This window comes from Micromys minutus (assembly GCF_963924665.1).
Source record: "Micromys minutus genome assembly, chromosome: 23".
NCBI classification, from domain to species: Eukaryota; Metazoa; Chordata; class Mammalia; order Rodentia; family Muridae; genus Micromys; species Micromys minutus.
In genome coordinates, this window is record NC_137958.1 from 33507367 (window position 1) to 33530063 (window position 22697).

General features: G+C 43.5%; 1 protein-coding gene across 1 annotated transcript in view; it reads left to right on the forward strand.

The window, feature by feature from the left end:
* The first annotated feature begins 8347 nt into the window (after positions 1-8347).
* The window catches only part of C1GALT1 (core 1 synthase, glycoprotein-N-acetylgalactosamine 3-beta-galactosyltransferase 1), a 31537-nt gene continuing 17187 nt past the window's right edge, over positions 8348-22697 (forward strand). The window contains exon 1 of the mRNA XM_080936332.1: positions 8348-8649. The gene's annotated coding sequence lies outside the window, so the exon portion shown is untranslated. The remainder of the gene's footprint in view (positions 8650-22697) is intronic.

Below are 22697 nucleotides of genomic sequence, written 5' to 3' on the forward strand. Positions count from 1 at the left end.
GCTGTGTGTGCAGTGTGTGCTGTGTGTGTGCTGTGTTTGCTGTGCTGTGTGTGCTGTGTGTGCTGTGTGTGCAGTGTGTGCTGTGCTGTGTGTGCTGTGTGTGCTGTGTGTGCTGTGTGTGTGTGCTGTGTGTGCTGTGTGTGCTGTGTGTGCTGTGTGTGCAGTGTGTGCTGTGTGTGCAGTGTGTGCTGTGCTGTGTGTGCTGTGTGTGCTGTGTGTGCTGTGTGTGTGTGCTGTGTGTGCTGTGTGTGCAGTGTGTGCTGTGTGTGCAGTGTGTGCTGTGTGTGCAGTGTGTGCTGTGTGTGCTGTGTGTGCAGTGTGTGCTGTGTGTGCTGTGTGTGCTGTGTGTGCTGTGTGTGCTGTGTGTGCAGTGTGTGCTGTGTGTGCTGTGCTGTGTGTGCAGTGTGTGCTGTGTGTGCTGTGTGTGCTGTGTGTGCTGTGTGTGCTGTGTGTGCTGTGTGTGCTGTGTGTGCTGTGTGTGCTGTGTGTGTGTGCTGTGTGCGCTGTGTGTGCTGTGTGTGCTGTGTGTGCTGTGTGTGCTGTGTCTGCTGTGTGTGCAGTGTGTGCTGTGTGTGCTGTGTCTGCTGTGTCTGCTGTGTGTGCTGTGTGTGCTGTGTGTGCTGTGCTGTGTGTGCAGTGTGTGCTGTGTGTGCTGTGTGTGCTGTGTGTGCTGTGCTGTGCTGTGTGTGCTGTGTGTGCTGTGTGTGCTGTGCTGTGTGTGCTGTGTGCAGTGTGTGCTGTGTGTGCTGTGTGTGCTGTGTGTGCTGTGTGTGCTGTGCTGTGTGTGCAGTGTGTGCTGTGTGTGCTGTGTGTGCAGTGTGTGCTGTGTGTGCTGTGTGTGCTGTGTGTGCTGTGTGTGCTGTGTGTGTGTGCTGTGTGTGCTGAGTGTGCTGTGTGTGCTGTGTGCAGTGTGTGCTGTGTGTGCTGTGTGTGCTGTGTGTGCTGTGTGTGCTGTGTGTGTGTGCTGTGTGTGCTGAGTGTGCTGTGTGTGCTTTGTGTGCTGTGTGTGCAGTGTGTGCTGTGTGTGCTGTGTGTGCTGTGTGTGCTGTGTGTGCTGTGCTGTGCTGTGTGTGCTGTGTGTGCTGTGTGTGCTGTGCTGTGTGTGCAGTGTGTGCAGTGTGTGCCTGTGTGCAGTGTGTGCTGTGTGTGCTGTGTGTGCTGTGTGTGCTGTGCTGTGTGTGCTGTGTGTGTGTGCTGTGTGTGCTGAGTGTGCTGTGTGTGCTTTGTGTGCTGTGTGTGCAGTGTGTGCTGTGTGTGCTGTGTGTGCTGTGCTGTGTGTGCAGTGTGTGCTGTGTGTGCCTGTGTGCAGTGTGTGCTGTGTGTGCAGTGTGTGCTGTGTGTGCTGTGTGTGCTGTGTGTGCTTTGTGTGCTGTGTGTGCCTGTGTGCAGTGTGTGCTGTGTGTGCCTGTGTGCAGTGTGTGCTGTGTGTGCTGAGTGTGCTGTGTGTGCTTTGTGTGCTGTGTGTGCCTGTGTGCAGTGTGTGCTGTGTGTGCCTGTGTGCAGTGTGTGCTGTGTGTGCTGTGTGTGCTGTGCTGTGTGTGCTGAGTGTGCTGTGTGTGCTTTGTGTGCTGTGTGTGCAGTGTGTGCTGTGTGTGCTGTGTGTGCTGTGCTGTGTGTGCAGTGTGTGCTGTGTGTGCTGTGTGTGCTGTGTGTGCTGTGTGTGCTGTGTGTGCAGTGTGTGCTGTGTGTGCTGTGTGTGCTGTGTGTGTGTGCTGTGTGTGCTGTGTGTGCAGTGTGTGCTGTGTGTGCAGTGTGTGCTGTGTGTGCTGTGTGTGCTGTGTGTGCTGTGTGTGCTGTGTGTGCAGTGTGTGCTGTGTGTGCAGTGTGTGCTGTGTGTGCTGTGTGTGCTGTGTCTGCTGTGTGTGCTTTGTGTGCTGTGTGTGCAGTGTGTGCTGTGTGTGCTGTGTGTGCTGTGTGTGCTGTGTGTGCTGTGTGTGCTGTGTGTGCTGTGTGCAGTGTGTGCTGTGTGTGCTGTGTGTGCTGTGTGTGTGTGCTGTGTGTGCTGAGTGTGCTGTGTGTGCTGTGTGCAGTGTGTGCTGTGTGTGCTGTGTGTGCTGTGTGTGTGTGCTGTGTGTGCTGAGTGTGCTGTGTGTGCTTTGTGTGCTGTGTGTGCAGTGTGTGCTGTGTGTGCTGTGTGTGCTGTGTGTGCTGTGTGTGCTGTGCTGTGTGTGCTGTGTGTGCTGTGTGTGCCTGTGTGCTGTGTGTGCTGTGTGTGTGTGCTGTGTGTGTGTGCTGTGTGTGCTGTGTGTGCTGTGTGTGCTGTGTGTGCTGTGTGTGTGTGCTGTGTGTGCTGAGTGTGCTGTGTGTGCTTTGTGTGCTGTGTGTGCAGTGTGTGCTGTGTGTGCTGTGTGTGCTGTGCTGTGTGTGCTGTGTGTGCTGTGTGTGCTGTGCTGTGTGTGCAGTGTGTGCTGTGTGTGCTGTGCTGTGTGTGCTGTGTGTGCTGTGCTGTGTGTGCTGTGTGTGCTGTGTGTGCTGTGCTGTGTGTGCAGTGTGTGCTGTGTGTGCTGTGTGTGCTGTGCTGTGTGTGCTGTGCTCCTGTGCCTCAATTACCCAAGAATCATTACATCAAGAAACATCTAGTTTCACAGAATCCACCAGAGCAGAAGGAAAAAGAAATAGTAAAGTCAGATATAGTAGAATAATTATGCACACCAAGGCCAACTGAAAAGTAGTCACGTACAAATGAAATCTATACAGTTACTGTCCAGGGCTAAGGTTAGGAGAAGTGGGAAAAACCGTTTTTTACAAAAAGCTGCCTCGGGATACTGAGATGTCTCCATCCCGGACACTGCTGGCAGTCCCTGTCATGGCATGCTGTCCCCAGCAGTGGTGTAAAAAAAATGATCTAAACATGGATTACCCCAGTTATTGTGGAGTAGAAATTTAGGAGCAGTTTAGCTGGGTGATTGTGTCCAGTCATTTGAGGGTTTACTATGGCTAGTGGATCTGCTTTTAAGATTAGTCGGATGGTTGCTGACTGTCCTAAGTAATTTCCTTACCTGCTAAGGTGGCCTCTCGGTAAGTTGCCTCAGACATTTTGTGTGACAGCCTCTTTCCCCAGCTAGTGATTCAGGAAAAAGAACAGGAAGGAAGCTGGCTTCCATTGTTTAAACTCCTTCACCTAGTCATACCACAGTACTGCAACCTCATTCTATTCATGACGCAAATCATTGAGTACAGTCCAGTGTAAGGGGAAAGGAATTAAGCCACACCTGTGAAAGACACATTATAGAATTTAAGGATGTACTTTCTAATTTCCTGATGAGTGGACATAAGTTAACTTAAAATGTCAACTTGAGCATTACAAAAATCTTTTGTTAGTCTACATATCTATTTATTTTTGAGAGACGATCTTATTATGAAGCTCTGGCTGGCCTGGCCCTCTCTACATAGGTCAGACTGGCCTTGAAGTCACAGACATCTACCTGCCATTGCCTCTTGAGTGCTGGGATTAAGTGTGTGTGCCATCATTCCTGGCCAGATTAATACATTTAATACTGAGATAAAATAAAAGTAAATCTGTAGAGAATGCTGTACTGTTGTTTATCTACATTGTAGGTCTCTTATTTTCTTCTTGTATCTCTATGCAAAAAAATCTAGTTAGAGTGAGGAATGGATGGCGATCTATCTGATTTTATCAAGTAAAAACCCCGAATTCGATGTTTATAACACAAACCCAATTAACAAAACCATTTATAAGAGAGAGTTGCTTCTCCTTGTGTAACAGCCCACAAGGAGGCAGGCCAGATCTGGAAAGATGGCTCTCCAAAGCAAAAATGAAACCATGTATCGTGCACTTCCAGCAGCAGCAATATTGTCAGTAACTTTAATTATTGCATTGGAAAGATGGTTCCTCCATCTTTGCATTGTCTGAAATACTTACTTTTTCCTCCCTGTGACACAATAGATGACAGAAATAACCTAAAGGAGGAAACAGTACTTTGGCTTATGACTTTAGAGAGTTTGGCCTGTGCTTGCCCGGACTTATGTTCTTTACAACAGGACTGTACATTAGAGATATTCTTCAATTTTTGGACTATGAAAGTACAGCGAAGAGAAAGGGGTCAGGGAGACTTATGTCCCTAAAAGACATGCCCAGCACTCTACTTCTTTAAAAGATGCTACTACCTACTTTCCTCTGCCTTACCATAATGTTGTAGTATTATGAATCCATGAAGGGATCAAACCTTCAGTATCTCATTGCCTAAGGAAACGACTTCAAAGATGCACCCAAGAGCATGCTACAGTAATCTCATAGGTGTTCCTTTTAAAAACAAAACAAATAAACAAAAACAAAACAGAGAATTTATTAGGCAAATATACTTGTAGAGATTCCAACAGCTCTAATGGGTCAACAGCTAGAACCCCATTTTTTTATAGGACAGAACATAATGCAATCACAAATTCTAGTTGTGTGTTCTGCACCATCATGAGGGTGGTCCTGCCTGAACCCTACATGTGCAGTCAGAAAGTGGGTTCGTTTTTTCACTTTATAACCAATTCTCTGATGAACTTACTTTTGTACAGCCCTGAATTTATCTCCTTGGAAGTAGAAATGACATTCTTGTCATCTGATTCTCAGTACTATTAACTGGAAAAGATGATTACTTTTGAAAATATACCTCAAGTTTGGGGCTCAAAGCTGACTGGATTATGCTATTTAGAACACAGATAAATCCCAGCTAGTATTGTTGTCTGTCTGATACTTAATGCCTCAGAAAAGCACATCAATGCATGTCACAGTGCCTTGGAATAAGAAGGCAGATACTCTTAGTTGTCTGAATAATGTCCTTTTCACCTTTCTAGCACAGCCAGAATATTTGCAGGAAGCTGATGTATCCAGCTAAGTCTGTTTACTTCCTCAGACTCTTGGAAGTTCTGGCCTTCCATGTGGCCTTTTGATCTTTATAGTCCTTTATGCCAGCCTCAAACTTGACAGGCACATGCTGGCAGACATTCAAGAGCTCAATCAGGCCTTTCTGAAACCGCTCACCAGCTGGAGGTGCACCTGCCTCTGAATTCGCAAATCAATTTTGTTCTCTGAAGGATGGGAAATTTCACTTCTGGGTTCTTCCTGATTAAGAACCGTAGATGATTTCCTTGTGCAGTACAAATGTCACACACTGTCCTATCTGTTCCAGCTACCTGGATCATTTCCAGGGCTGTCTTCCTCTCGCCTTCAGCTATTAAGGTCTTCAATCCTCATACTTTTCTCTATAGCTCTAGGTTCTCATCCAAGGCAAGAGGCAGCAGCTCCAGGAAATTCTCAGGTAGCACAGGCGCAAAGGAGAATCTTCCCTAAGTTTTGAAAGGGGAGAGGAATAAGGCCAAAAGAAATAATCTTAGGTGTTCCTTAATCCAATCAAACTGATCATCAAAGTTACCCTCCCAACATCCTACCTCCCTGTTTGAGAAAAGGAATACATGTAGGTCAGAGTGCTTAAAGAACATTTCTTCCATATAACTTTTCTAATGCTCACCGAGGAACACATGGAAGGCCAGAACTTCCAAGAGTCTGAGGAAGTAAACAGAATTAGCTGGATACATCAGCTTCCTGCAAATATTCTGGCTGTGCCAGAAAGGTGAAAGGACATTATTCAGACAACTAAGAGTATCTGCCTTCTTATTCCAAGGCACTGTGACATGCATTGATGTGCTTTTCTGAGGCATTAAGTATCAGACAGACAACAATACTAGCTGGGATTTATCTGTGTTCTAAATAGCATAATCCAGTCAGCGTTGAGCCCCAAACTCGAGGTATATTTTCAAAAGTAATCATCTTTTCCAGTTAATAGTACTGAGACCCAGATGACATGTGTGTCATTTCTACTTCCAAGGAGATAACTGCAGGGTTGTACAAAGGTAAGTTCATCAGAGAATTGGTTATATCAGTAAGGACTTGGGGTGTATCCTCCCATTAGAAAAGAATATGTGTCAAATATACAATTTGTGAACGAGTATGTGCTATTGTGAGAATTTTTTTGTTTTAGTTTTAGAGAAAAGTCTAAAAGGAAACAGGACAGAATTTTTAGGTTATGAGATTATTTCATCTTCTATCTGTGAAACTTACCTGCACTTTTGTTGGAATTGGTTTACATGTTTTGAATCTGTTTGCATATGCAGGTATTGTTTTCATAAAGCATCAGCTCTTTAAAAATGATACTAAGGAAGGGAGAGGTCATTTGATCAATATTGTTTCTATTTCCATTTCTTTGTGCCTGTCATGTTGTTAACTATGACTATGCCTAAACTTAGAACGTATTCTTGGGGGTGTTTCTTATCTCTGCTAAAATGATGTTATTCTTTTGTCATTATAACTCTTAAGAGAATTTGGGACTCATGGAATCCTGAGGTTGGCTTTACATTTAGAACACTCGGACTTTCTGGTGGTTCTTTTTTACCTTTATGTGTAGCAAAATGTTTTTTTTTGTGGAGTGTTAAGGCTGAGCAGGAGGTGGGGGAATACAAGAAGAATGGAGCTAAGGATGTCTGGGAGGGAAGTTGGAGGGCCATGGACCAGAGAAAGGGCACTTACCTGCTCTTCTGTTCTGGCTTCGTTCTACCAATTTCTCATTCTTTCCTCAACTTTCTCATCTGAAAAGCAGACCTTTGGATGAAAATCACTAACTTTGTTTCAAGTTTTAAACTTCCTTTGGGAAAAAAAAAACATTTTTAAAAATATTTATTTATTGGTGCTGTGTATGCCCTAGCAAATGGCACGAAAGTTGAACCCAAGTAAATTGAAGACAAAAATGAGAACATCAGACAATATACACCGTTTATTATTCCCATCAGACATGCTGTTCAGTAGCTTTCTAAAATTACCCAAAGAACGGGTCATCGCCTAGATCCCAGCCCACTATGCTTGGAATGTGGCTTTTCCAAGTCTCTTTGATCTCTATCATCATGTATTAGGGGGTGAGGCTAAGTAAATCTGTTGATTAGGACTCTCCCCTTACCGAAAGGCACAATTCATTCTTGTGACTAATGGATTAATGAATGAATGGTCTATTCAGTGTTCTATAAAATCGAGTTTGGCTAGGTCTCCAATATGCTTTCTGCTTCCTGCCATGATATCCGGCTGGTTCAGGACTTGATAAACAAAAATATCACCACACGCAGCTCTTTGTCTAGAACCATAGCCAAAATATACCTATTCTTTATAACTTAGTATCTATAATATTTGAGGCAAAAAGTGGGTTCAGATAAAACTTACCTGTCTTATTTCAAAACCCCCACTTTTAATAGCAATGCTGTGGTGTGCTTGGACCTGCCTAGTTTGAACATTTATCAAGCAGGGCACAGTTTTTACATCCCGGGACCTGGTCTCGTAGATGATGGTTAAGATCAGTAGTTTCTAGATCTTTCTTACTTCCACTCCCTGCTGCCTCAACAGGTGGCAATCCACTTCCGTCTACCCAGTACACACGACCTTTGACAAAGCAGGGCAGACGAGTTTGCAAAGTTCTTTTAACTTTAATTTGCCCATTGCAGGCCAGAAGTAAAGTGTCATACACGCATTCCGTTACTACTATCTGAATTTTCTGAGGCACACGTCTGGTTACACATCACTCTTCATTATACCAAATTTCTTGTTATTAAGGATAGAGAGATGCTGTGAGGGGACAAGAGGCAAAAAACGAAGAGGCTGAGATTGGGTTAGAGGTCAGCGTGGCGTTAAGGTTTGTTCCGCACACAACAGTTTATAGTCAGCTCTACTCGTAGCCCCTATTAATTTTGCTTTCTGCTTTCCTGAGAGAATTAGAAAGAACACTCAACAGAAGAGAACTGAAACTAAACCCTGGGCTCCGGGAAGCCAGGACTTCCCAGTCCCCTTCGCAGGAGGGCGGGGCGAGCGCCAGGCGGCCAATCCCCGCATCCGCACGTCGCTCTGTCCCCCGCCCACTCCGCTCAGGCCCCGCCCTTCCCCGGGGCTGCTGCTCCTGCTGCGGCAGCCGCGACGTCAGCTCTCCCAGACCCCTGGGTGGCGGCTGCGCGGTAGGCGGGCTGTGGCCAGGCCGCGCGGCGGCGAGGGGCGGAGCGATCGGCGGGAACGAGCGGCGGGAGCGCGCGCCGGGCCCGCCTGGGCCGCCGCCGCGGGGGGATGATCTGGGCGGCCGCGGGCAGCCCTGGCTAGCGGCCCCTGCCCGTGCTGCGGCGGGGCCAGGGCGGCGAAGGTCGCGGCTTGGGGGGAGGGGAAGGGGGGGCTCGCTCTCCTCCCGGCCTCTGGGAGGGGCGCGAGGGAGCCGCGGCTGATGTCAGGTACGGCGGGCGGAGGCGCCCGAGGGCTGCGGGTCCCGGGGCTCGGCTGCCGGCGGCGGGGCGACTGAGGAGGGTACGGGATCGCCGCCCGGCGCGGCCAAACAGGTGTCGCGGGCGGCGGGCGAGCCGCAGCCCTCGCGCTCTCCTCAGTCCGGCGTGTCCGGCCGGAGGCGCCCGAGGCGGGCCAGCGCCTAGCGGTCCTGCCCGCCGCCCCGCCCCGGCCTCCGCGCGCCCAGCGGCCGCCAGCCGCCTGCATTCAGGTGCCGGCACCTTCCGGCCGCTCCAGTCCCGGGTGCCGGCCGCCGCCGGACCGTCAGCTTTTGTCTGGAGCCGGTTGATTGCGCTTGGAACTTTCCCTGCCCTCCAGTGACTGAGTGAACTGGCCAGGTGTGTTTGGGGGGGGCTTGCCACGCTCAGGGTTGTTTTTAAAAATGTTGTTTTTTTCCCCCTCTCTCCCTTTGGTCACAAAGGTTTTCCTAGATGTTGGCCGGTTAAACATGCTGCTTAGACTTTAGATCGGGGGATCAGTTCTTTTGAGCTCCGTCCACACTCTTCTTACAAGCGGCGGGGGGCTTAGAATATTCTAAGATTCCCCCACATTCTGGGGGGGAATAAAGTAATTTTCCAATCTAGGTTTTTGTATTCACGGACTTGCCTTTTAGTACATACTGACTAAAAACGTATCCTGAATTAAAAAGTTACAAAGTTAGAACTCCAGTGCATCAGACTGAGTAATTAGGCAATGTGCAAGGGACAGAAATACGGTAATTTACTGGAAGTTGAGCATAGACCTCAGAACTGTCTGGATGCCAAGAAAAAATGCCGTGCACACTACAAGTTGTTTGATTCTGGTTACGTTTGGAAGTGGAAATTTGAGTTTTTAGAAGGTATTTAAACGACAGTTTTCCAGTCCCTTATCAGATAAATGTTAGATGAGCCCTATGCACATAATATTGGGTACTCTAAGCATTGAACAGCATTTCTGCCAGCCTTTAGTATATATTTTTGTACAGTTTAAATGAATATAAAGTTTCAAGTTACCAAACAGTTAACTCTTTTCACCATATGTTAAGTAAAATAGTGATTTAGGAAGGCAAGTATGAGTCACTTAAAATTCAGCATTAGTGGAGAACTAACTATTCAGTGTCTCAGATTTGCTTGCAATTTATGTTTTCCTGTATCTTTTTACTCAGGACTCAGCATTTTACAAATGCTTTGTGGTTACTTCTAATTTAAACTCCCCCTCCCCCACCGTTGTGCTTAAGAATAATCAGTCTATAATTGTGAATAACTTTAATATTAAGAAAATGTTAGAATTTTCTAAGCAGTTTAAAAGTACATATAATGAGGTAATGTTTGGCTAATCATATTCAAAGGTGTGTGCATATGTTTACTGAAATGAAAATTGTATGTCGTTTAACTATAATCCATGATAATATAAAGTCAAGTCTGTTGTGAAAGTAGTGGTTGGAATTTTTGTGACAACGTATTAGTGAACCAAATGTAAATAGAAATTTTTATCCTTAATGCTCCTATTTACCTATTATGTTTAAAAGTTTTGGCTTTTCAGTGTAAATACTTTAAAAAGACTGTGAGATTTGAGTAAAACAGCTAGTTAAAAATTACATCAAGGATTAAAAAAACAAGATACATGTTTTTAGATGCCAAATCTGGTGGGACTAAGGTCTTTTTAAAAATTAAAATTTGAAATTAACATGCAACATAATGATTATATTATGTGTGTGTGTTGTACATGTTTGTCCTTATACTTTATTTAAAGAAAGACAAGACTTTCTATAAAATGTTAAGTTAGCATTTTATTTTTCAACCCAATAAGAAAAAAGGACAAAGTATACTCAAGTCTTTGAATCTAATTGAAATGTCACTCCCCACCTGGTTGAGCCAGGCAAGATAATCAGCTACGACTGATACATCTGCTAGGTGTGAAACAGGAAGCTGCTCTTTATGAATCAGGGAGTCCCATTAGAAGGTGGGAGACACCAAGAAGAAACTTGAAACAAATTATCTTGCATCTGCAGCAGGAAGTGCAGTAAGGGCCTGGGGGGGGGGGGGCGCAACCTGGAGAGTGGAATTTGCAAACCTGATTGTTTCACAGTGAAAGCTGTATGCTGAGGCACATCTTAACTGTGGAGTTGGAATATGTAGAGCTTAGTGCAGTCACTTGCATTCTTGTTTGCTGTGTTAGTTTTCTGAGGCTACCAACAAAGGATCATTTGAGATGCTGGCAAAGCCGTGCTACAGGGGCTCTAGAATCTGCTGTTCCTCCAGCCTCTGCCCCTGTTATCACAAGGCATTGTCCCTGTGTAGGGGTACAGCATGGGAGCTTGGTAGAAAAGAGTTTCAAAGTTCTCTTGATTTGGAAACTTGTGACAGCAGTTTAGATAGGCTAACTGACTAGAGAATTGCTTTAGGTGGTAATCATGTGAGTGCAGCTGGAGTTCTGGGTAGGATGGCCAGGGAAGCCCCTGATGGGGTGGAGCAGGAGTGCCTCAGAGCAGGGTGTTGGCAGCGGAGAACCGAAGACCCTGGTGTGTGTGTGTGTGTGTGTGTGTGTGTGTGTGTGTGTGTGTGTAACAAAGCAGAGTCCAAAGTTCAAACACAATGGGGGAAACATTATTAGGCAGTATTGAGTAAAGCTCATTTTAAGGTTTTGGCTTTTTAAAATGAGGCTAGGCAGGTGGTAGAGGCTTTTGAGAAAGTGGTGGACAAGGTCCGATTTCAGCTGATAGGTTAACTCTGATACTAGCAAATATAGAAGGAAGAAGGGTGGGAGGAAGAGGAGTGTTGGGCGGAAGGCTGTTGCAGTAATTATAAGACAGCTCACACCAGGGTGGAGGCTGTGGACACAAAAGCTGAACTACAAGGTACAAAAACAAACAGTGAATGCAAAAAGTCAGCTTTCCGCTTAGTAACTTCCTTGTCTTCCTTAAAGATAATCAATGTTGCAATTAGTCTTTATATATTTTTTCTGAAGTGATACATTTGAGAAACCACCTACAACAGGTTAGAACGGGGCTATGCCTCTGCCACTGTGGGTCAACATCAGGCGCTGTTCTCAACTGCTCTCCCAAGTCTCACTGAACCTGGAGGTTAGCTGGTTGGCAGGCCTCTGGGAGGTGGGGACCCTTGTGGCACCGGTTTCCTACTGCATCTTGCTATTTTTACATGGGTTTGGGGGATCGAACTCGGGTCCTCACTGAGCCCTCGCCCCTTCCTGTTGGAGTGGTTCTTGACTAAAGCTGATTTAGCCCTCTAAGAGGATTCCGATCATTGTCCAGAGAGAACGTATGTTGCACTACTGGAAGGAATGCTAACTGTCATCTAGTAGATACCGGCTGCGGAGCTTCTGAGTGTCCTAAGAGGGAATAGGACAGCCCCCGCAGCAGTGCCACTAGCTAGCTCACACTGCTACTTGTACCAGGATTAGGAAACCGTGATGTAAAAGCACTTGCTGAGCTGAGAACACAGGGAGTGGAGGGAGGAGGGCATTTTAGTCAGACAACAGGAGAAAGATGGAGCTGACTAAACTGGGATGTTTCAGAATCTATCGATAGTCGGGATTATTGAGTGGATCGATGACAGTATATGTCTTGTTAGTTAAGGACGCTTCAGTTCACACGTGTAAGCTGTAGGATTTGGTGAACACTCATGGTGTGTGGCATGGCCACTTTCTCATGCTAGAGAGGGATCATTCTGGTAAAGTGGAAATGAGCTGAAGCAGAGTGGCACATAGCGAGACAGGTTCCACATCCCCGTGGCTTACAGTTGATAGATTGACAGGGCAGAGGATGGATTAGAAGTTGGTACTTGGGCATGGGTGAGAGTAGGTGGAACATCAGGAAGGTCTGGGTCTTCTGCTTCGTGTGTAAGGCCCTGGGTTTGATCCACAGCAGTCCCCACATTACACACTGGTTTCTTTTTCCTAACTACTAGTTTCAATAATCAGATGAATCTTAGTGAAAGAGGAGCACACTGCTGATAACTTACACAATTACCTGTATTTAAGGCTTGTTGAGTTTGAGTTGCCCGTGGTCCCGTGTATCTGAGTCCATGTGATTTTGGATCCTAGAGAGTTCTGAGAAGGGTCAAGAGATGTAATGGGGAGGGGGTTTGTATGTTTTTATTTTTCCTGTCTAGATAAATAAATACCTTTAATTTTTGTAGGAAAAGTAAAAACCTTTTTGTTTTACATATACAGAAATGTGTGTGTGTTTGTACTATTTTATATAGTACAATGAGATTGTGCTATGTGGCTTCAGTATTTTGTTTTAAAAGTAAGTCCTTTATTAATCTGAAGCGTGCAAGGCAGTATTGGGGAGAATTAAGTGGTAGTGGTAGAAGGGAGAGAGGAGCAGAACCCTTGGCGTTTTATTGTTGCTGTAGGGTGGCATCCAGGGACTCGAAGTGACAAGCATAATTTTGTGTTTTGTGTTTTTCTGAGACCAGACTCACGTGGGCTGGACAGCCTTGAACGTTGTACCTTTGCCTTCCGAGTGCTGGGGTTACAGGTGTGGCCCACCAAGCGGCCAGTCTCTGAAGGGTGGGGGAGGGCCAGCTTCCATACAGCCCTCGGGAGAGCTTAGGTAAGAGTAAGTAATGAAACCTAATGCTCCTTTGTGTATTTTCCTCCCTCTGTCCTTTGAGGGTTTGTGCCCCTTTTATTCTCTTTGGTTTGTTTTGTTTTCATGCTCTATTTCTACAAAACTATTAGCAATTCATAAGGTCAGCCACAGGTGCAAATGTTTTCTTGATCAACACGTGTAGGTTATTGTTCTTAACTGCTGCAGTGTATAATACTCCGTGAACTAACAGCTGAACATATGGCTGTCCTGAACATCTTGGAAGGTGTCTATGCATTTACCCATAAGCTGAATTTCTGATCATAAAATCATTGTTCAGGGTATATTGTTAAGCTTCTGAGATAATTGCCAAATATCCTTTGAAAAGACAGTGAAAGTATGTTGTAAGAAAAACTGAATGGTGCCAGTTAGTAAATACTGTATGTCAGCAAACCAGAAATGTTGCCAGTATGCTAGCTTAGAAACAGACTGTTCATTTGATTTGCCCTTCTTTAATTGTTGGTGGAATTGAGTAGCCCTGACTATAGTGTTTGTTTTTCTGAGTCTTTTGTGTTCATGTTCGTTTTGTATGTTGTTAATCATTTGTGTCTTTACCCTTTAAAACATGTTGCAAAGAAACATTCCTTTGCAGGTGCTTTGCCTCCAGGACTTGCCCACTGAAGAAACTGTTTTTCTGTAGTAGTTTCTGTATCTTCTGAGGTTTAGGAAGCTCTTAGTTTACCATAAAAATATGCAAAAAGATGTTTTCTCCTAGCCTGTTTTTAAAGTATTGAAATCTTAAAAGTTGTAATTGTTAATTATTAGCAAAGGACCCAGCTGGTTGCTTTTGTGTTTTCCAAAGGATTAATTATTTTCATACTATGCCTTGAAGAAGTCATCTATTCCTTGATGTCAAGTGCTGTGTGGATTATGTATTACATTTCCACATGCAGTTTTTTTCCCCCCATAAACCATTTCAATCTGACGAGAAACCGCCTCAGTGTCTGTCTGTGGGTTGCAAAGGGTAGGGTGATTGGTTTGCTGAGGTGAAGAAGACTGTAGCTGGGAAAATAGCAGACTTTACCGAAGAAGAAATCAGTACTGTAGGATTTTGAAGAAAGGTGGTGTTGAGGCAAAATTATACTGTTGTAGTATTTAATAGTTTCAAAACTACAGAGACTGGGTGCCAAAAGGTTAAACATCTGGCCTGGTGTTTGGAGATCACAGAGATAACTGTGGAATGTTCAGTCTGTATACCCTTATCTGACACTCCATTGAAAACCAAACTTGCTTCGGATGCATAATGATCAGTCAGTCCGCCATGCCAGAAGGGGAAGGTCAGTCACACTGATGGCATTTGAAAGGAGTTTCTAGCAGTCTGTAGAGTTGCTCAGCTAATCTCAGTTATTAATTGGCATGCTTTTAAACACACTGCGATTGGCCTGTCTGTCTCAGCATTAAATTGTTAAATCATTTCAGTTCACCTCTGGTTTGTTTGTTTTGTTTTTTGTTTTGGCTATGAAGAAGAGAAAGTATGTGTCTGTGTGTTTGAGATAAGGTAGCTCAGGCTGACCCTAGGCTGGCCTTAAGTCCTTCACCCCTTCGTCTTCACCTCCCAAGCGCCGAGATTATTTGTGTGTGCCACTGAGCCTCCATGTAAACGTTTTAATATGCAATGTGCATATTTTCTCCCCACCCATTCACCATTCATTACCCGTTCGTTCCCTGGTCAGGCATAGTAGCATAGGTGTTTAATTCTAGCACTTAGGAGACAGTTCCAGGCCCAGGACAGCCAGGGATGCAGAGTGACGTGATCCATTAAAAAATTTGTACTCAATAGTTTTTCCAAACGTTTAGAATACTTTTTAACACAGTTATTTAACTTTTAAAACTCTGTGTTTGGGCTGGAATCACATTATACACACAGATTAATCTGTAGAAAACTATCACCAAACTGTGTGTGAGTGTGAGTGTGTGTGCGTGTGTGTGTGTGTGTGTGTGTGTGTGTGTGTGTGTGTGATAAAATACACCTAAAATGCTAATCCTAACCATCCAGTTCAGTTGAGTAGTGGTTGCATTTATATTATGTACACATCATCGTTGTCCTCTAGAGCCTGCATCCTGTACAGCTGAAACTACCATTTAAGTCCCGTTCTACCTCCCCACAACCCTTGTCAACCAAAATTCTACCCTGTTACTGAGTTTTATTTAAAGCAAGAGTAACCATACATTGTCTTTTTAATGGTTTGTTTCACTTAAAAAGGAGACAGCATGTTCTCCTTTTATCTGTTAGAACAGATTGGAATTCTCTTCATTTTTTAAAGATTGGTCAGTACATCCTTTGCATATTTACTAATTCATTTGCCTGTCATAGATAATGTTTCCTGCACCCCAACTCTGTTTTAAAGCTGCTGTGAATACCAGTGTTTTGGGGGATACCTTTTTGGGATTCTTTCCAAGTCCTTAGGGTATGTACCTCAAGGTGCAATTGGTGGGTCATGTGATAAGGGGACCTGAGCCCCCTTTCAAGATAGTCTCACTGTATAATTGTGGGCCTGGAACTCAGTGTGTAGACCAGAGCAGAGACATGCCTGCTTCTCCGAGTACTGGGATTAAAGTTGAGCAGCACCACACCCAGTGATTATTGGTGTTGATGTTTGAGGACCTGCTGTACTGAAGTGCTGTCTTCAGCAGCCGCACTGTTTTGTGTACACAGATCCCTGTTTCTTTATGTTCTTGCCAGTACCTGGTACCTTCTGATTGTTGGTAGTCGCCATCTTTATGAGTTCTGAACTGGCATTAACTAATGGTAGACATACAAGGAATTGTTTTACTTGCTTATTAAGTGTTACGTGTCTTCTGGAGAGCTATTCAAATCATATGCCCATTCTGAGTTGGATTGATTTTGTTTTAGCTGATTTTTAAGGACATCTACATATAACATCTGCCCCATTAATCCCAAATTTTATATATGATTTGTGTTTTGTTCCATTCTGTAGTTTTTTTTTTTCAAACTGTCGAGTAAGTATTTCAATGCAAAAAGCTTTATTTTTTTGTGTGTGTTTTGGCTGCTAAATTCAATACTATTTTGACTGTTTAAGGCCTTTTGAGATTCCATATCAGTTTATAAAACATTGTTGGGATTTGACTAAAGATTTTATTGAATCTGTAGATTATTTTGTTAAGGATATTGACTGTAGATCAACACTATACTATCTTAACAGTGTGAAGTCTTAACTGTCTGTAAACATGAAACATTTATTCTTACTTTTTGCTTTATGTTTTAGTGATCAATTATTAAAGACACATAATTGTCTTATATTGCTTTTTTCTTGGTTACTATCTGCATACAGTGTCTCATTTCTATACTTTTATTTTCAAACTATTTGTCTTTGGGTCTAAAGTTACTCTCACAGTTACGACATAGTTGGATCACGTTTATTCATTCTGCCTCTCTCTGCCTCTTGATTAATCTATTTTCATTTGAAGTAGTTACCAGGAGGGACTCCTGCCCCATTTTTCTAGCCCCCTTTTCCTGTGTTACTGTCTCATTGCCCTTTAAGTATGTCGTTTAGCTGTTTTCTTTGGTTATCAGGATAATTATTCTTGATATCCTTAAGCTACAGTACTCTAGCTTGAGTTCATACACATTTAACCTCAATAGCATACAACATACCTTTCTTCTATAACTCTTCCAGTTCACAAGTTGATACCACACAATTACATCTTTATACATTGTATGTCGAAACTATACTAATGCTTGTCTCTTAAATGATATGGAAACCAAGTGTAGAGCTTAAACAAATAGTTATAATAGTATACGGTGTTCTGTTTACCTGTGTGTTTAATTTTTATTTACTTCTATTGTTCACTGCACTTTTACAATATTGTGCATTTCTTGCAGAGCAGGTCAGTAGTAATGAACTGCTTTGGGAGTATTTACCCAAGACTGTCTTACGTTCCCCTTCACTTTTAAAGGAAAAAAAAATTGTCAAGATGTCGGATTCATGGTTGACACTCTTTCTTTCTTTTTCTAACTTTAAATATTCCAGCCTACTACCTTCTGTCCTCCAAAGTCTGATGAGAAATATGATAATCTTACTGACAGTCACTTGTAGGCCATGAATCACATTTTCATGCTTTCAGAATTGTCCCTTTGGCCTGTGGCTTGATTGAAACATAGTTTGGTGTAAGTCTTGAGTCCATGTTCGCTGGAGTCTAGTCAACCTCTCGGGTGCTAATACTGGAATCTTGGGTTGAATCTGGGGATTGCTAGTGATTGTTTTGGGGCTGTTCTCTCCTTCCTGCGTAGGCATTCCAGTCTCTTTGTGTGCTCGCTCCCTCACACCCATCTCTTGTCCCACTCCTCAGACACTTGTTCTGGCCTCCAGCTTGGTGTTTTCTTTTTTTCTCCTGCCTGCTCAAACTTGGGTTTATTCTTTCTAGTGGATTTTTAAATTTAGTTAACAATGCTGTTGTGCTTTAGATTTTGTTTTGTTTCTCTTTTTAGGTTTTCAATTTCTTCAACGTCTTTATTTAATAGATTACTGTCAGGTCTGTCTGACAGAGAGTTAGGTTTTGCTTCCTTGTTGCTTTGAATGACTCATCTTCTCATTTGTGTGCTGCGTGTTGTTAAAAAAAAAAAAAAAAAGACGAAAGAAAGAAAAAAACAAACCCAGATGTTTTCATTTAATAATGTGATCATGAAATCAGATCGTCCCATTCCCTAGTGTTTGGTGTTTTTCTTTGTTGTCGTTTTGTTTTGTTTTGTTGGCTTGTTGTAGTCTGTCTCTGGGTCAGGGCTAAGTATAACGAAGGTGTTTCTGAGGTTGTATTTTATCTGTTCATATACACTGGCTTTGTAATTGCCCTTGAATTACAGTGCATGCAGTGCCTTTTGGATGCTGTAGTTCCTAATGTCTAATTCCCAAACAGAGGTGGAAGAGAAAAAATAAAAAGGGGTGGAGAAGGTATCAGCCGAATCCCCTAGAAGTCACTTCAAGCCAGAGAGGGATTATCTGGGTAGTTGCAGCAGTGGCTGCCCATCTGATTCTCCTTTTGCAATCAGAAGCAGCAGTCAGCCATTTCTGGTATTCAGAAGACAGGCTTCTTACTGCCTACCTTTGCTCCCATAACCTTGGAACAACTGCTCCATAAATATGTGCTCTGCAAACAGCTGCCTACCCAGCACAGCTAGTGGAGGGATAGGTGGGTAGTTACTTCTAAGAGGTGAAATTAACAGAAATCACCTACAGTTTACCGTACTTTTCAAGTCTTTCACAGGAAATTTGGAGCCTTTGATAGCTTTCCAGTGTTCTAGATCGTTAACACCAGATTCTACCTGTGTGATGTCTGTGTGGGGAAACGTATTCCTATCACTAGCGTGCCCTTTTCCCAGAAGCTACTGCTGATGGCTCATATGTCAGTGTTGTACTTTTCCATTTATTGAATTTTTGTTTTTGATCCTTTAGTGGGAGTATAGTTCGCTTTATGTATGGAGTCTGTATGTTTAAGGTGGTAGTTATTCTTTGTTACCTGCAACGTTTTTGGTTTCTATATAATTACTTTCTTTCTGTGTATAAAAATATGATTCACTTCACAAATAGCCACCTTTAAATGATTTCTTTTAAGTGTTTCCAAGTCTTCACAGTTGGTCAAATTATCAATTACCTTGATGGTTTTCACACTGTCTGAAGTATATATACCTGATATTTTCTTGTACAGCACTGGTATGTGCTTCTGGAAGTCTTTAGACAAGAGAAAATTTACCAGTGATTATTATTGTGGTAAAACAAATGAACGCTAACTCTTTGTCCTTAGGATGGGGCTTATCAGAATATAACCTCATGGGGTCAGTGAGCACCAGTTTTGTTTACTGATAATACACGTGTGGGCTTGGGTCTGGAGTTACTGTCGTACGTGTGTGGTGGTTCACAGGACAATTTTCAGAAGTCAGTTCTCTCTTCCCTTGGGAGTTCTTCGGTGGTCTGACTTGTGAACGAGCACTTTTACCCACCAACCCATCCCTGCATCTGGATTTTAAATGGTTCAATGTGCTTTTCAAATTTTATGATGTGTTTATCAGGGTATTAAATACATTTTCTTTTTACTCAAATAGTTTGAACTTCCAGTGGGTTTATTGGACTATAACTTCATCATAAGTTGAACACCTGTCTTAAGGTTTCTATTGCTGTGATGAAACATGAACAGCAGCAATTTGGGAAGGAAAGGGTCTATTTCACTTACTCTTTTATATTACAGCTCATGGTTGTAGGCAGTCAGGGAAGGCGCTGATGCAGAGATCATGGAGGGGTGCTGCTTACTGGCTCGATGCTAATGTGTACTGTAGATTTGTGGTCCTTAGGTTCATTAGTTCCGTAGAGCTTTCCTTAAAATGTCAGCTAATTCTTAGCTGTCCTCATAACTTACAGTGGTGCTAGAAATTAATTGTAATCTTCGGACATGTTTTGGGCCTAATCACCAATGAGCCTCAGTTGAAAGATGATCTAATATGCCATTCCCTGTGGGAGTTCCACAGTACAAATCCAAACTAGTTAGTTTTTAAACCTTTCAGTACCCCAGAATCATGGTAGCTTGGTTCAAAGGTTTTCCAAGGTCTTACTTTGCCCTGATCTTAAGCTCCTGGTCCTCAGTCCCAACATCTAGTTCCTCCTGTTTTGTGTGGAATGTAGCTCTGTCTGCAGCTGAATTGCCACTGTATGTGCTGTAGATGTTACTAGCACATTCTCTTCCTAAGGCTGATTTCAAGAAGTGATCTAGTGCTGCCTTGAGGAATTGAGTTAAGTGACTGTCTTAGTCAGGGTTTCTATTCTTGCACAAAACATCATGACCAAGAAGCAAGTTGGGGAGGAAAGGGTTTATTCAGCTTACACTTTCCACATTGCTGTTCATCACCAAAGGAAGTCAGGACTGGAACTCAAGCAGGTCAGGAAGCAGGAGCTGATACAGAGGCCGAGGAAGGATGTCACTTACTGGCTTACTAACCCCTGGCTTGCTCAGCTTGCTTTCTTATAGAACCCAGGTCTACCAGCCCAGGGATGGCACCACCCACAATGGGCTGGGCCCTCCCCCCTGATCACTAGTTGAGAAAATGCCTTACAGCTGAATCTCATGGAGGCCGTTCCTCAAGGGAATCTTTCCCCTTTCTCTGTGGTAACTCCAGCTTGTGTCAAGTTGACACACAAATAGTGGCCCACCACATGACCCTTAGCTTCCTTCCTTTAAAGTTTTTTTTTCCAGAAAATGTTTTAGTTGACTCGTAAGAGAAATCAGGGTACAAAATAGTTAAGAAAGGAAGTATTTGGGTTGCTTTAATTTCAACTAAGCTGACACAGACTGAAATGTAATCATAGAAATTTCAAACAAGTTTTAAAGACAAAATCCCACATAGGTGGAGGAATTCTATCAGTTGTTTGCCAGAAGTTCTGGCTGGCATAGAAGCACTGTCTTGTAAGAAAGAGATTAGACAATTTAAAGAAAAAAAAGTAAAGGGTGGTGGTGATGGGTGAGAAACAAAAGTCTTGGGGTAGGGTTGCTGCGTGCACCCTCTGCAGGTGGGAGTGGAGAAGGGAGCACCAGGATCCCTCAACTACACTCGGTAGCAAGTGTGAGGCCAGCCTGCCTTCTAAGACCTTGTTCAAACAAGCAAACAGAAAGGAGCGCTCAAGAAAGTTCTTTCTTGGCATGCTCCACTCAGATGAAACTTAGATCTCACCGTTTAAACTACAGAATGGAGCACACTGGATAATGCCCAAAATTTATTTGGGGGAAAATATTTTGCTTTTTTAATTGTTTTTATTAATTGGATGTATTTTATTTACATTTCAACTGTTATCCTCTTTTCAGGTTTCCCCTTCATAAACTTCCCATCCCCCACCCCTGGCTTCTATGAGGGTGCTCCTCCTCCCACCCACACCCTCTAGGCTACCCGCCCTGACATTTCCCTACACTCTGGCATTAAGCCTTGGCAGGACCAAGGAAGGGCTTCTTCTTCTACTGATGCCCAACAAAGCCGTCCTCTGCTACATGTGCAGCTGCAGCCATGGGTCCCACCGTGTGTACTCTTAGGATAGTGTTTTAGTTCCTGGGAACTCTGGTTGGTACCGTTGCAAACCCCTCCAGCTCCTTCGGTCCTTTCTCTAACTCCTCCATTGGGGACCCTGATCTCAGTCCAGTGCTTGGCTGTGAGCATCTGCCTCTGTATTTGTCATGATCTGGTGGGTAGATGTGATTAAAACCTGGCCTCTCACATCCTCTTGACCTAGTAGTCTGATATATCTCAGTAAGATAAAGTCATCTTTTTAATTTAAAATTTCCCATTCTTTTCGGTAAATCACTTTCATTCATATAACTCATCTTGAGTTTTTCTTGTAGGAGGCATAACTTAAAATAACTAGCGTGTGTTTCAATTCTCTTTGCTACCATAATATTTTGGAGGTCAAAGTTTGGACTGTACTTTTTTGTACTATATATTTTAGTTTTTTTTCCCATTAATAGATATTGATGTCAAACTTTTAAAAGAATTTACTATGTGATTTTCTAGAACAAATACTTAAGTATAAGTATAAAAGTTTTTTTTTAGAAAGATTGAGATATTTTATTTGGAGAGACATATATTGTGAATATTTAAATGTAGCACATGAATATAGTAATTCAGAGCAAAAGTTCAAATACTGAGGTATTTGCAAGATACTTGAAGGAAGAAAAGACAATAGGTTCCGAGGGTCTTTTATGAACTGCATAAGGACTTGGTCTAGCTGTAAAAGTAGCCCTTGATGTCTTGCTGAGATGTGCTGATGTAACTACAAACAAGCCATAGCAGAGGTACATTCCTTGATGAGTGTACATCAGTGAGATTGTTAGCTCTGTTCCAGACCAGTGCAGTAAAGCAAGTATCACAACGTGAAATGAGTCAAAAAAAGTTTTGGTTCACCAGGACCTAAATGTATACTACATTTACACAGTACTATAATATGTGGTGACATTCTCTTTTAAAAGTAAATGCCAGTGACTCATATAGAGGACTCTTCTTGACTGCTCACTAATAGGGGGTGGGTTCCTGAGGTTAGGGAAGGGGTAACAACTATTTCTGAAAACAAAATAACAATGAAGATTGTCTTATCCGTTGACACTTTGTGAACGATCACTCTGTCGTATGGAAGCTGTATCATGTGGTGCTTGTTGGATTTTCTCAAAACCCTGCTATCCTTTCTGCTGGCCAGGCTCCCCTTTCCCGCCGATAATGGGCTGAACAGCCAATGACAGCCATCTGGGAGCTGAAGAGACCTCAGGAGGTGGTGAGCACAGTGACAACAGAGGCAGCTTCAGTGAGACAGTTTGTTTAACGAGGGGGACAAGGGCTACTTAAACCTCTGGGGGTTGGGTAGGGGCTTTAGGGGTAAGTGTACATCTGTGGCAGGAGTCCCAGTGCTGGAGATGCCCCATTGCATAAGGATGAATTCCTGGTGCTGCCGGATATGACCTTGTTACAAGGAGAGGAAGTTTAACCAGCTACAGGGCTACATGACCTCCCATGGGCAAAGGTGGGGACACAGGGCTTTGTGTCCTGGGACATGTAGGCCCTGGGCAGGGTGAGGAACCAGCCTAGTCCTGCCAATCTTAGGATAGATTTCTGGGGTTTGAACACACCTCAACCCCGAGCCTGCTACACTCCTAGTCCCATGGCTCCCTGGCCCCATACATGATCAGCCGTATTGACAAGTATTCCGAATCCTATGTGAATTGAATAGTGTTCACTGTGTCTTCATTAGAATGAGCTTTCCTCGTCAGAAACTCTTTGTCCTTCTATAAGAAGTACTCCTCAGTCATTAGTTT